The 15,600-nt window shown below is 49.3% G+C and overlaps 1 protein-coding gene across 1 annotated transcript in view; it reads right to left on the reverse strand.

The window, feature by feature from the left end:
- Positions 1–329: 329 nt before the first annotated feature.
- Positions 330–15,600, reverse strand: part of LOC130290971 (class I histocompatibility antigen, F10 alpha chain-like) — an 89,520-nt gene continuing 74,249 nt past the window's right edge. Inside the window, exon 8 of the mRNA XM_056539257.1 lies at positions 330–1,204. The gene's annotated coding sequence lies outside the window, so the exon portion shown is untranslated. The remainder of the gene's footprint in view (positions 1,205–15,600) is intronic.

Raw genomic sequence — 15,600 nt, forward strand, 5'->3', positions numbered from 1 at the left:
GGGGCTGGATGATGACGAAGGCCCGAGCAGTGGTGTGGGATGATGACAGGGTAATGATGACAGGGTAATGATGAAGGGGGGGATGATGACAGGGTAATGATGAAGGGGGGGATGATGACAGGGTAATGATGAAGGGGGGATGATGACAGAGTAATGATGAAGGGTGGATGAAGACAGGGTAATGATGAAGGGGGGATGATGACAGGGTAATGATGAAGGGGGGGATGATGACAGGTGATGATGAAGGGGGGATGATGACAGAGTAATGATGAAGGGGGGGATGATGACAGGGTAATGATGAAGGGGGGGTGATGACAGGGGATGATGATGAAGGGGGGATGATGACAGGGGATGATGATGAAGGGGGGATGATGACAGGGGATGATGATGAAGGGGGGATGATGACAGGGTGATGATGATGAAGGGGGGATGATGACAGGTGATGATGATGAAGGGGGATGATGACAGGGTAATGATGATAAGGGTGATAATCACGGGGGTCTGGATGATGACAGGGGGGATTATGTAGGCTTATACTCGAGTCAATAACTTTTCCTGGGTTTTTGAGGTGAAATTAGGTGCCTCGGCTTAAATTCGGGTCGGCTTATATACGGTAAATCAAAATGTACCACTAATGTAAAGTACAATATGTCACGAAAAATCTCAGAATCGCTTTCATAAGTAAAAGCGTTCCAAAGTTATTACCAAATAAGTGGACGCTTGTCAGATTTTGAAAATTTGCCTTGTCATTAAGGTCAAAACAGGCTGTTGTGTAAAGGGGTTAATAAATCTCACCATAAAATAGAACAAATAAAATGCAAATAAAACTTGATACACATTATGTAAGCCAAGCTCTAGCCCAGTGATTTTATGGTGTTGGTGGCGTCACACATCTGAGAAGTGATCTGGAGGCTGAAGTTCTCTGTAGAACCTTTGGGTCTGGATATTGTTGATGCTCCGAGGCCATGAGCTCCAGCGATGTGATCTTCTGACATGTCTCTGTGACCGTCCAGACATAATACAAATATGATCTTCGTATCTGGGACGTGATGTGGAGCAGAACCACATGTGGTGGCCGCACTATGATCTGTTTTCCCCTTATTAGGGGATTTTTTAAGTGAGAAAGCTTTGCAAAACTGCTGATAGATGTAGCAGCCAGAATACACACTTTTTCCAAATTTGCATGAAGCTTATCCATTAAATTCTATAATAAAAAGAGTGAAATATATGAATACACAACATCCAGCATTAAACCCAAAGTGTTCATCACATTTGTTAATAACACTTAACCCCTTAACGACGCAGGACGTAAATGTACGTCCTGGTATGGCGGTACTTAACCCCTTAAGGACCCGGGGTTTTTCCGTTTTTGCATTTTCGTTTTTTCCTCCTTACATTTAAAAAATCATAACTCTTTCAATTTTGCACCTAAAAATCCATATGATGGCTTATTTTTTGCGCCAACAATTCTACTTTGTATTGACGTCAGTCATTTTACCAAAAATCTACGGCGAAACGGAAAAAAAAAATCATTGTGAGACAAAATTGGAAAAAAAAACGCCGTTTTGTAACTTTTGGGGGCTTCCGTTTCTACACAGTACATTTTTCGGTAAAAATGACACCTTCTCTTTATTCTGTAGGTCCATACTTTTTACCCTACTTATGTAGGTTTGATTTTGTCGCACTTCTGGAAAAAATCATAACTTCATGCAGGAAAATTAATACGTTTAAAATTGTCATCTTCTGACCCCTATAACTTTTTTATTTTTATGCATATGGGGCGGTATGAGGGCAAATTTTTTGCGCCGTGATCTGAAGTTTTTAGCGGTACCATTTTTGCATTGATAGGACTTATTGATCATTTTTTCATGATATAAAAAGTGACCAAAAATGCACTATTTTGGACTTCAGAATTTTTTTGCGCGTACGCCATTGACCGTGCGGTTTAATTAACGATATATCTTTATAATTCAGACATTTCCGCACGCGGCTATACCATATACATATATTATTTTTATTTACACTGGTTTTTGTTTTATGGGAAAAGGGGGGGTGATTCAAACTTTTAATAGGGGAGGTGTTAAATGATCTTTATTCACTTTTTTTTTGCAGTGTTATAGCTCCCATAGGGACCTATAACACTGCACATACTGATCATTGTTATCCCATAGGGACCTATAACACCACACACACTGATCTTTTACATTGATCAGTGGTTTCTCATAAGAAACCACTGATCGATGATTCTGCCACTTGACTGCTCATGCCTGGATCTGAGCAGTCATTCGGCGATCGGAGAGCAAGGAGGCAGGTAGGGACCCTCCAGCTGTCATGTAAGCTGTTCAGGATGCCGCGGCTATCCCGAACAGCTCCCTGAGCTAACCGGCATGCTTTCACTTTAGACGCAGCGTTCAACTTTGAACGCCGCGTCTAAATGGTTAATAGCGCGTGGCATCGCGATCAATGCAGCGCGCTATTAGCCACGGGTCCCGGCCGTTGTTAGACAACAACGGCCGGGCCCGCCCGCTATGACACGGGGCCATGTTATAGATCGGGAGCGGACTCCAACCTAATGACACCGGGTGACACCAACCTAATGGGGTGACACCAAGACGCTCCGCAGCACCCCCCCCCCCCCCCCCAGCTACACCGACACCCCCCGTCTGTACCCAACCGGCATGTTGTTGCAGGGGGACCCAGGAGCGCTACACCACTGCCCACAATCATTTCTTGTATTGGAATTATGTAGGAGGCCTTCTGGTGTGCCAAGTATGCCTTATTTTCTGTGTGTGTGACTCTGTGTGTGTTACTGTGTGTGTGTGTGTGTGACTGTGTGTGTGTGTGTGACTCTGTGTGTGTGTGTGACTGTGTGTGTGTGACTGTGACTCTGTGTGTGTGTCTCTCTGACTGTGTGTGTGTTTGTGTGTGTGCCTCTCTGTGTTGTATGTGTTTTTTTTTTATGTGTGTGTGTGTGTGTGGGGGGGGGGGGGGTTAAACAGCGATCTAATGTGGGGAGACTTTGACCCATTGTGGGGAACCTGCAAGGGAACCTGCGGCCTAATGTGGGGTAACTACTACCAAATGTGCGGAGTCTATGCTACCTAATGTGGGGATTCTATGCTACCTAATGTGGGGAGTCTATGCTACCTAATGTGGGGAGTCTATGCTACCTAATGTGGGGAGTCTATGCTACCTAATGTGGGGAATCTGTGCTACCAAATGTGGAGAGTCTATGCTACCTAATGTGGGGAATCTGTGCTACCGAATGGGGGGAATCTATGCTACCTAATGTGGGGAATCTGTGCTACCTAATATGGGGAAATTGCTACCTAATGTAGGGGAACACGTACCAAATGTGGGGAATCTATGCTGCCTAATGAGGGGAAAATATGCTATCTAATGTGGGGGAACTGCTGCCTACCTAATGCTCCCCCCCTGGCAGTAGCACCCTCATCATCCACCAGCAACACCCCCACCCATAGCAGTAGCACCTCCATCAGGAGATCTTGATGGTGGATGATGGCGGTGCTCCTGCCAGGAGGATGATCCTGCTGATGGATGATGGGGGTGATACTGCCAGGGGGGGATGGCCAGTTGCACCCTCATCATCCTCCAGCAACACCCCCCCAGTAGTAGCACCCCCATCATCCACTAGCAACACCACCAAAACCCCCCTCCCGTGGTAATAGCATCAGCTAACGGATGTTGAGGGGTGTTACTGCGGTTGTGGTATTATATTCAGAGGGTGCACTGTATGGCAACGTTAAATTCAAAGGGCGCAGTTTGTGGCAGTATTATATTCAGAGGGTACAGTGGGTGGTAGTATTATATTCAGGGGTACAGTGTGTGGCGGTATTATATTCAGGGGTACAGTATGTGGTAGATTTATATTCAGAGGGTACAGTATGTGATGGTATTATATTCAGAATGTACAGTGTGTGGTAGTATTATATTCAGAGGGTACAGTGTGTGGCGGTATTATATTCAGGGGTACAGTATGTGGTCAATTTATATTCAGAGGGTACAGAATGTGATGGTATTATATTCATAATGTACAGTGTGTGGTAGTATTATATTCAGAGGGTACAGTATGTGGCGGTATTATATTCAGGGGTACAGTATGTGGTAGATTTATATTCAGAGTGTACAGTATGTGTTGGTATTATATTCAGAATGTACAGTGTGTGGTAGTATTATATTCAGTGGGTATGGTGTATGGAAGGTTTATAATCAAAGAGTATAGTGTATATGTTACGCCGAGCGCTCCGGGTCCCCGCTCCTCCCCGGAGCGCTCGCTACACTCTCGCTACTGCAGCGCTCCGGTCAGATCCACTGACCCGGTGCGCTGCGATACCGCCTCCAGCCGGGATGCGATTCGCGATGCGGGTGGCGCCCGCTCGCGATGCGCACCCCGGCTCCCGTACCTGACTCGCTCTCCGTCGGTCCTGTCCCGGCGCGCGCGGCCCCGCTCCCTAGGGCGCGCGCGCGCCGGGTCTCTGCGATTTAAAGGGCCACTGCGCCGCTGATTGGCGCAGTGGTTCTAATTAGTGTGTTCACCTGTGCACTCCCTATTTATACCTCACTTCCCCTGCACTCCCTCGCCGGATCTTGTTGCCATTGTGCCAGTGAAAGCGTTTCCTTGTGTGTTCCTAGCCTGTGTTCCAGACCTCCTGCCGTTGCCCCTGACTACGATCCTTGCTGCCTGCCCCGACCTTCTGCTACGTCCGACCTTGCTTCTGTCTACTCCCTTGTACCGCGCCTATCTTCAGCAGTCAGAGAGGTTGAGCCGTTGCTAGTGGATACGACCTGGTCACTACCGCCGCAGCAAGACCATCCCGCTTTGCGGCGGGCTCTGGTGAAAACCAGTAGTGACTTAGAACCGGTCCACTAGCACGGTCCACGCCAATCCCTCTCTGGCACAGAGGATCCACCTCCTGCCAGCCGGCATCGTGACAGTAGATCCGGCCATGGATCCCGCTGAAGTTCCTCTGCCAGTTGTCGCCGACCTCACCACGGTGGTCGCCCAGCAGTCACAACAGATAGCGCAACAAGGCCACCAGCTGTCTCAACTGACCGTGATGCTACAGCAGCTACTACCACAGCTTCAGCAATCATCTCCTCCGCCAGCTCCTGCACCTCCTCCGCAGCGAGTGGCCGCTTCAGGCCTACGACTATCCTTGCCGGATAAATTTGATGGGGACTCTAAATTTTGCCGTGGCTTTCTTTCTCAATGTTCCCTGCACTTGGAGATGATGTCGGACCAGTTTCCTACTGAAAGGTCTAAGGTGGCTTTCATAGTCAGCCTTCTGTCTGGAAAAGCTCTGTCATGGGCCACACCGCTCTGGGACCGCAATGACCCCGTCACTGCCTCTGTACACTCCTTCTTCTCGGAAATTCGAAGTGTCTTTGAGGAACCTGCCCGAGCCTCTTCTGCTGAGACTGCCCTGTTGAACCTGGTCCAGGGTAATTCTTCCGTTGGCGAGTACGCCGTACAATTCCGTACTCTTGCTTCAGAACTATCCTGGAATAATGAGGCCCTCTGCGCGACCTTTAAAAAAGGCCTATCCAGCAACATTAAAGATGTTCTGGCCGCACGAGAAATTCCTGCTAACCTACATGAACTCATTCATCTAGCCACTCGCATTGACATGCGTTTTTCCGAAAGGCGTCAGGAGCTCCGCCAGGATATGGACTTTGTTCGCACGAGGCGTTTTTTCTCCCCGGCTCCTCTCTCCTCTGGTCCCCTGCAATCCGTTCCTGTGCCTCCCGCCGTGGAGGCTATGCAGGTCGACCGGTCTCGCCTGACACCTCAAGAGAGGACACGACGCCGCATGGAGAATCTCTGCCTGTACTGTGCTGGTACCGAACACTTCCTGAAGGATTGTCCTATCCGTCCTCCCCGCCTGGAAAGACGTACGCTGACTCCGCACAAAGGTGAGACAGTCCTTGATGTCAACTCTGCTTCTCCACGTCTTACTGTGCCTGTGCGGATATCTGCCTCTACCTTCTCCTTCTCTACTATGGCATTCTTGGATTCCGGATCTGCAGGAAATTTTATTTTGGCCTCTCTCGTCAACAGGTTCAACATCCCGGTGACCAGTCTCGCCAGACCCCTCTACATCAATTGTGTTAACAATGAAAGATTGGACTGTGCCGTGCGTTACCGCACGGAACCCCTGCTAATGTGCATCGGACCTCATCACGAGAAAATTGAGTTTTTGGTCCTCCCCAATTGCACTTCCGAAATTCTCCTTGGACTACCCTGGCTTCAACACCATTCCCCAACCCTGGATTGGTCCACTGGGGAGATCAAGAGTTGGGGCCCCTCTTGTTTCAAGGACTGCCTTAAACCGGTTCCCAGTACTCCTTGCCGTGACTCTGTGGTTCCCCCTGTAACCGGTCTCCCTAAGGCCTATATGGACTTTGCGGATGTTTTTTGCAAAAAACAAGCTGAGACTCTACCTCCTCACAGGCCTTATGACTGTCCTATTGACCTCCTCCCGGGCACTACTCCACCCCGGGGCAGAATTTATCCTCTCTCTGCCCCAGAGACTCTTGCTATGTCTGAGTACATCCAGGAAAATTTAAAAAAGGGCTTTATCCGCAAATCCTCCTCTCCTGCCGGAGCCGGATTTTTCTTTGTGTTCAAAAAAGATGGCTCCCTACGTCCTTGCATTGACTACCGCGGTCTTAATAAAATCACGGTAAAGAACCGCTACCCCCTACCTCTCATCTCTGAACTCTTTGATCGCCTCCAAGGTGCCCACATCTTTACCAAACTGGACTTAAGAGGTGCTTATAATCTCATCCGCATCAGAGAGGGGGATGAATGGAAAACGGCATTTAACACTAGAGATGGACACTTTGAGTATCTGGTCATGCCCTTTGGCCTGTGCAACGCCCCTGCCGTCTTCCAAGACTTTGTTAACGAAATTTTTCGTGATCTCTTATATTCCTGTGTTGTTGTATATCTGGACGATATCCTGATTTTTTCTGCCAATCTAGAAGAACACCGCCAGCATGTCCGCATGGTTCTTCAGAGACTTCGTGACAATCAACTTTATGCCAAAATGGAGAAATGTCTGTTTGAATGTCAATCTCTTCCTTTCCTAGGATACTTGGTCTCTGGCCAGGGACTACAAATGGATCCAGACAAACTCTCTGCCGTCTTAGATTGGCCACGCCCCTCCGGACTCCGTGCTATCCAACGTTTTTTGGGGTTCGCCAATTATTACAGACAATTTATTCCACATTTTTCCACCATTGTGGCTCCTATCGTGGCTTTAACCAAAAAGAATGCCAATCCTAAGTCATGGCCTCCTCAAGCGGAAGACGCCTTTAAACAGCTCAAGTCTGCCTTTTCTTCGGCTCCCGTGCTCTCCAGACCTGACCCATCTAAACCCTTCCTATTGGAGGTTGATGCCTCCTCAGTAGGAGCTGGAGCGGTCCTTCTACAAAAAAATTCTTCCGGGCATGCTGTTACTTGTGGTTTTTTTTTCTAGGACCTTCTCTCCGGCGGAGAGGAACTACTCCATCGGGGATCGAGAGCTTCTAGCCATTAAATTAGCACTTGAGGAATGGAGGCATCTGCTGGAGGGATCAAGATTTCCAGTTATTATTTACACCGATCACAAGAACCTCTCCTATCTCCAGTCTGCCCAACGGCTGAATCCTCGCCAGGCCAGGTGGTCTCTGTTCTTTGCCCGATTTAATTTTGAAATTCACTTTCGGCCTGCCGATAAGAACATTAGGGCCGATGCTCTCTCTCGTTCCTCGGATGCCTCGGAAGTAGAGCTCTCTCCGCAACACATCATTCCTCCTGACTGCCTGATCTCCACTTCTCCAGCCTCCATCAGGCAAACTCCTCCAGGGAAGACCTTCGTCTCTCCACGCCAACGCCTCGGAATCCTCAAATGGGGTCACTCCTCCCATCTCGCAGGTCATGCGGGCATCAAGAAATCCGTGCAACTCATCTCTCGTTTCTATTGGTGGCCGACTCTGGAGACGGATGTTGTGGATTTTGTGCGAGCCTGCACTGTCTGTGCCCGGGATAAGACTCCTCGCCAGAAGCCCGCTGGTCTTCTTCATCCTCTGCCTGTCCCCGAACAGCCTTGGTCTCTGATTGGTATGGACTTTATTACAGACTTACCCCCATCCCGTGGCAACACTGTTGTTTGGGTGGTCGTTGATCGATTCTCCAAGATGGCACATTTCATCCCTCTTCCTGGTCTTCCTTCAGCGCCTCAGTTGGCAAAACAATTTTTTGTACACATTTTTCGTCTTCACGGGTTGCCCACGCAGATCGTCTCGGATAGAGGTGTCCAATTCGTGTCAAAATTCTGGAGGGCTCTCTGTAAACAACTCAAGATTAAATTAAACTTTTCTTCTGCATATCATCCTCAATCCAATGGGCAAGTAGAAAGAATTAACCAGGTCCTGGGTGATTATTTACGGCATTTTGTTTCCTCCCGCCAGGATGACTGGGCAGATCTTCTACCATGGGCCGAATTCTCGTATAACTTCAGAGTCTCTGAATCTTCCTCCAAATCCCCATTTTTCGTGGTGTACGGCCGTCACCCTCTTCCCCCCCTCCCTACTCCCTTGCCCTCTGGTTTGCCCGCTGTGGATGAAATATCTCGTGATCTTTCCACCATATGGAAAGAGACCCAAAATTCTCTCTTACAGGCTTCATCACGCATGAAGAAGTTTGCTGATAAGAAAAGAAGAGCTCCCCCCATTTTTTCTCCTGGAGACAAGGTATGGCTCTCCGCTAAATATGTCCGCTTCCGTGTCCCTAGCTACAAATTGGGACCACGCTATCTTGGTCCTTTCAAAATTTTGTGCCAGATTAATCCTGTCTCTTACAAACTTCTTCTTCCTCCTTCTCTTCGTATTCCTAATGCCTTTCACGTTTCTCTTCTTAAACCACTCATCATCAACCGTTTCTCTCCCAAACTTGTTTCTCCCACTCCTGTTTCCGGCTCCTCGGACATCTTCTCCGTAAAGGAGATACTGGCCTCCAAGAAGGTCAGAGGGAAAACTTTTTTTTTTAGTCGATTGGGAGGGTTGTGGGCCTGAAGAGAGATCCTGGGAACCTGAGGACAATATCCTAGACAAAAGTCTGCTCCTCAGGTTCTCAGGCTCTAAGAAGAGGGGGAGACCCAAGGGGGGGGGGTACTGTTACGCCGAGCGCTCCGGGTCCCCGCTCCTCCCCGGAGCGCTCGCTACACTCTCGCTACTGCAGCGCTCCGGTCAGATCCACTGACCCGGTGCGCTGCGATACCGCCTCCAGCCGGGATGCGATTCGCGATGCGGGTGGCGCCCGCTCGCGATGCGCACCCCGGCTCCCGTACCTGACTCGCTCTCCGTCGGTCCTGTCCCGGCGCGCGCGGCCCCGCTCCCTAGGGCGCGCACGCGCCGGGTCTCTGCGATTTAAAGGGCCACTGCGCCGCTGATTGGCGCAGTGGTTCTAATTAGTGTGTTCACCTGTGCACTCCCTATTTATACCTCACTTCCCCTGCACTCCCTCGCCGGATCTTGTTGCCATTGTGCCAGTGAAAGCGTTTCCTTGTGTGTTCCTAGCCTGTGTTCCAGACCTCCTGCCGTTGCCCCTGACTACGATCCTTGCTGCCTGCCCCGACCTTCTGCTACGTCCGACCTTGCTTCTGTCTACTCCCTTGTACCGCGCCTATCTTCAGCAGTCAGAGAGGTTGAGCCGTTGCTAGTGGATACGACCTGGTCACTACCGCCGCAGCAAGACCATCCCGCTTTGCGGCGGGCTCTGGTGAAAACCAGTAGTGACTTAGAACCGGTCCACTAGCACGGTCCACGCCAATCCCTCTCTGGCACAGAGGATCCACCTCCTGCCAACCGGCATCGTGACAGTATAGTAGTATTATATTTAGAGGATACAGTGTCTGGCAGGTTTATAATAATACTTGTTTTCATATAGAGGATGAGAATGCGCGGACATAGTGAGGATGTGACACATTCTACAGACAGAAGTTTTAGGCTGACCAGACGGTATGTACCATCTGAATTAGATGAGGAAAGACTATAGAGAAGACGTCACCTGTAATCACTGATATCATTGTGTATTCTCCTCACTATAGAGGAGACGTCACCTGTAGTCACTGATATCATTGTACATTCTCCTCTCTATGTCCTATCAGAGCTGTAGTCATTTGTCAGTTCTACAGTTAGGTCAGTGAAACTACAACTCCCAGCATAACCTCACCACTGCTCAAAGGGGTACTCTACTGGAAAACATTTTTTTTTTTATCAATTGGTGCTACAAAGTTAAACAGATTTGTAAATTACTTCTATTTAAAAATCTTAATCCTTCCAGTACTTATTAGCTGCTGTATAAGTGATTCACAGGAAGTTCTTTTCTTTTTTAATTTATTTTCTGTCTGACCACAGTGCTCTGTGCTGACACCTCTGTCCATGTCAAGAACTGTCCATAGTAGGAGCAAATCCCCATAGCAAACCTATCCTGCTCTGGACAGTTCCTGACATGGACAGAGGTGTCAGCAAATAACACTGTGGTCAGACTGGAAAAAAACTACACAACTTCCTGTGGAGCATACACCAGCTTATAAGTACTGTAAGGATTAAGATTTTAAATAAAAGTAATTTAAAAATCTGTTTAACTTTCTGGCACCAGTTGATATAAAAGTAAATGTTTTCCAGTGGAGTACCCCTTTAAGTAATTCTGGGAGCTGTATATTTAAATGGTGAAAACTTCTTTAACACTTTCCTATTCTGTGGCAACTGGTATATCTGATTATTATACTGGAATTTCTCACAATGCGCTACACCAGTGGTGTCTGTCACAACAGACTAAAAACTTACTGAGGGGGGGGGAGGTATGGGGGTGACACAATTTTCTACCGCACCAGGTGACAACCCTAGCAACGCCACTGCTCATGACATACACGTACGTCATGGGTCCTTAAGAGGTTAAAGGGGTACTACCGTGGAAAACTTTTTTTTTTTTTTTTTAAATCAACTGGTGCCAGAAAGTTAAACAGATTTGTAAATCACTCATTGTCAGTGCTCTCTGCTGACCTCTGCTGACCATTTTAGGAACTGTCCAGAGAAGCATATGTTTGCTATGGGGATTTTCTCCAGTTCCTAAAATGGACAGCAGAGGTCAGCAGAGAGCACTGTGGTCAGGACTTCACAGGAAATGCATTTCTTTTTTGGATTTCTCTTTAGTATACAGCCCCTAAAAACTACTGGAGGGATTAAGATTTTTTTTAATAGAAGTGATTTACAAAACTGTTTAACTTTCTGGCACCAGTTGATTTAAAAAAAAAAGTTTTCCACGGTAGTATCCCTTTAACACACCAGGACGTATGTTACGCCGAGCGCTCCGGGTCCCCGCTCCTCCCCGGAGCGCTCGCTTCACTCCCTCCGCTGCAGCGCTCCGGTCACGTCCTCTGACCCGGGGCGCTGCGATCCTGCTGCCAGCCGGGATGCGATTCGCGATGCGGGTAGCGCCCGCTCGCGATGCGCACCCCGGCTCCCCTACCTGACTCGCTCCCCGTCTGTTCTGTCCCGGCGCGCGCGGCCCCGCTCCCTAGGGCGCGCGCGCGCCGGGTCTCTGCGATTTAAAGGGCCACTGCGCCGCTGATTGGCGCAGTGGTTCCAATTAGGGTTTTCACCTGTGCACTTCCCTATATTACCTCACTTCCCTTGCACTCCCTTGCCGGATCTTGTTGCCTTAGTGCCAGTGAAAGCGTTCCTTGTGTGTTCCTTGCCTGTGTTTCCAGACCTTCTGCCGTTGCCCCTGACTACGATCCTTGCTGCCTGCCCCGACCTTCTGCTACGTCCGACCTTGCTTCTGCCTACTCCCTTGTACCGCGCCTATCTTCAGCAGCCAGAGAGGTGAGCCGTTGCTAGTGGATACGACCTGGTCACTACCGCCGCAGCAAGACCATCCCGCTTTGCGGCGGGCTCTGGTGAAAACCAGTAGTGGCTTAGAACCGGTCCACTAGCACGGTCCACGCCAATCCCTCTCTGGCACAGAGGGTCCACTACCTGCCAGCCGGCATCGTGACAGTAGATCCGGCCATGGATCCCGCTGAAGTTCCTCTGCCAGTTGTCGCTGACCTCACCACGGTGGTCGCCCAGCAGTCACAACAGATAGCGCAACAAGGCCAACAGCTGTCTCAACTGACCGTTATGCTACAACAGTTGCTACCACAGCTTCAGCAGTCATCTCCTCCGCCAGCTCCTGCACCTCCTCCGCAGCGAGTGGCCGCTCCTGGGATACGCTTATCCTTGCCGGATAAATTTGATGGGGACTCTAAGTTTTGCCGTGGCTTTCTTTCCCAATGTTCCCTGCATCTGGAGATGATGTCGGACCTGTTTCCCACTGAAAGGTCTAAGGTGGCTTTCGTAGTCAGTCTTCTGTCCGGAAAAGCCCTGTCATGGGCCACACCGCTCTGGGACCGCAATGACCCCGTCACTGCCTCTGTACACTCCTTCTTCTCGGAAATCCGAAGTGTCTTTGAGGAACCTGCCCGAGCCTCTTCTGCTGAGACTGCCCTGTTGAACCTGGTCCAGGGTAATTCTTCCGTTGGCGAGTATGCCGTACAATTCCGTACACTTGCTTCAGAATTGTCCTGGAATAATGAGGCCCTCTGCGCGACCTTCAAAAAAGGCCTATCCAGCAACATTAAAGATGTTCTGGCCGCACGAGAAATTCCTGCTAATCTACATGAACTTATTCACCTAGCCACTCGCATTGACATGCGTTTTTCTGAAAGGCGTCAGGAACTCCGCCAAGATATGGACTCTGTTCGCACGAGGCGTTTCGTCTCCTCGGCTCCTCTCTCCTCTGGTCCCCTGCAATCTGTTCCTGTGCCTCCCGCCGTGGAGGCTATGCAGGTCGACCGGTCTCGCCTGACACCTCAAGAGAGGACACGACGCCGTATGGAGAACCTCTGCCTGTACTGTGCTAGTACCGAACACTTCCTGAGGGATTGTCCTATCCGTCCTCCCCGCCTGGAAAGACGTACGCTGACTCCGCACAAAGGTGAGACAGTCCTTGATGTCTACTCTGCTTCTCCACGTCTTACTGTGCCTGTGCGGATGTCTGCCTCTGCCTTCTCCTTCTCTACAGTGGCCTTCTTGGACTCTGGATCTGCAGGAAATTTTATTTTGGCCTCTCTCGTCAACAGGTTCAACATCCCAGTGACCAGTCTCGCCAGACCCCTCTACATCAATTGTGTAAATAATGAAAGATTGGACTGTACCATACGTTTCCGCACGGAGCCCCTTCTTATGAGCATCGGATCTCATCATGAGAGGATTGAACTTTTGGTCCTCCCCAATTGCACCTCGGAGATTCTCCTTGGACTTCCCTGGCTTCAACTTCATTCCCCAACCCTGGATTGGTCCACTGGGGAGATCAAGAGTTGGGGGTCCTCTTGTTCCAAGAACTGTCTAAAACCGGTTCCCAGTAACCCTTGCCGTAACTCTGTGGTTCCTCCAGTAACCGGTCTCCCTAAGGCCTATATGGACTTCGCGGATGTTTTCTGCAAAAAACAAGCTGAGACTCTACCTCCTCACAGGCCTTATGATTGCCCTATCGACCTCCTCCCGGGTACTACTCCACCCCGGGGCAGAATTTATCCTCTCTCTGCCCCAGAGACTCTTGCCATGTCCGAATACGTCCAGGAGAATCTAAAAAAGGGCTTTATCCGTAAATCCTCCTCTCCTGCCGGAGCCGGATTTTTCTTTGTGTCCAAAAAAGATGGCTCCCTACGTCCTTGCATTGACTACCGCGGTCTTAATAAAATCACGGTTAAGAACCGCTACCCCTTACCCCTCATCTCTGAACTCTTTGATCGCCTCCAAGGTGCCCACATCTTCACTAAATTGGACTTAAGAGGCGCCTATAACCTCATCCGCATCAGAGAGGGGGACGAGTGGAAAACGGCTTTTAACACCAGAGATGGACACTTTGAGTATCTGGTCATGCCCTTTGGACTGTGCAATGCCCCTGCCGTCTTCCAAGACTTTGTCAATGAAATTTTTCGTGATCTGTTATACTCCTGTGTTGTGGTATATCTGGACGATATCCTAATTTTTTCTGCCAATCTAGAAGAACACCGCCAGCATGTCCGTATGGTTCTTCAGAGACTTCGTGACAACCAACTCTATGCCAAAATTGAGAAATGTCTGTTTGAATGCCAATCTCTTCCTTTTCTAGGATATTTGGTCTCTGGCCAGGGACTACAGATGGATCCAGACAAACTCTCTGCCGTCTTAAATTGGCCACGCCCCTCCGGACTCCGTGCTATCCAACGCTTTTTGGGGTTCGCCAATTATTACAGGCAATTTATTCCACATTTTTCTACCATTGTGGCTCCTATCGTGGCTTTAACCAAGAAAAATGCTGATCCCAAGTCCTGGCCTCCTCAAGCAGAAGACTCCTTTAAACGACTCAAGTCTGCCTTTTCTTCGGCTCCCGTGCTCTCCAGACCTGACCCTTCCAAACCCTTCCTATTGGAGGTTGATGCCTCCTCAGTAGGAGCTGGAGCTGTTCTTCTACAAAAAAATCCTTCCGGGCATGCTGTCACTTGTGGTTTTTTCTCTAGGACCTTCTCTCCAGCGGAGAGGAACTACTCCATCGGGGATCGAGAGCTTCTAGCCATTAAATTAGCACTTGAGGAATGGAGGCATCTGCTGGAGGGATCAAGATTTCCTGTTATTATCTACACCGACCACAAGAACCTCTCCTACCTCCAGTCGGCCCAACGGCTGAATCCTCGCCAGGCCCGGTGGTCTCTGTTCTTTGCCCGATTTAATTTTGAGATTCACTTTCGTCCTGCCGATAAGAACATTAGGGCCGATGCTCTCTCTCGTTCCTCGGATGCCTCAGAAGTTGATCTCCCTCCGCAACACATCATTTCACCTGACTGCCTGATCTCCACTTCTCCTGCCTCCATCAGGCAGACTCCTCCAGGAAAGACCTTTGTTTCTCCACGCCAACGCCTCGGAATCCTCAAATGGGGTCACTCCTCCCATCTCGCAGGTCATGCGGGCATCAAGAAATCTGTGCAACTCATCTCCCGCTTCTATTGGTGGCCGACTCTGGAGACGGATGTTGGGGACTTTGTGCGAGCCTGCACTATCTGTGCCCGGGATAAGACTCCTCGCCAGAAGCCCGCTGGTTTTCTTCATCCTCTGCCTGTCCCCGAACAGCCTTGGTCTCTGATTGGTATGGATTTTATTACTGATTTACCCCCTTCCCGTGGCAACACCGTTATTTGGGTGGTCGTTGATCGATTCTCCAAAATGGCACATTTCATCCCTCTTCCTGGTCTTCCTTCTGCGCCTCAGTTGGCTAAACAATTTTTTGTACACATTTTTCGTCTTCACGGGTTGCCTACGCAGATTGTCTCGGATAGAGGGGTCCAATTCGTGTCTAAATTCTGGAGGGCTCTCTGTAAACAACTCAAGATTAAATTAAATTTTTCCTCTGCATATCATCCCCAGTCCAATGGACAAGTAGAAAGAATTAACCAGATCCTGGGTGATTATTTGCGACATTTTGTTTCCTCCCGCCAGGATGACTGGGCAGAT

Source organism: Hyla sarda, chromosome 9 (assembly GCF_029499605.1).
Source record: "Hyla sarda isolate aHylSar1 chromosome 9, aHylSar1.hap1, whole genome shotgun sequence".
NCBI classification, from domain to species: domain Eukaryota; kingdom Metazoa; phylum Chordata; class Amphibia; order Anura; family Hylidae; genus Hyla; species Hyla sarda.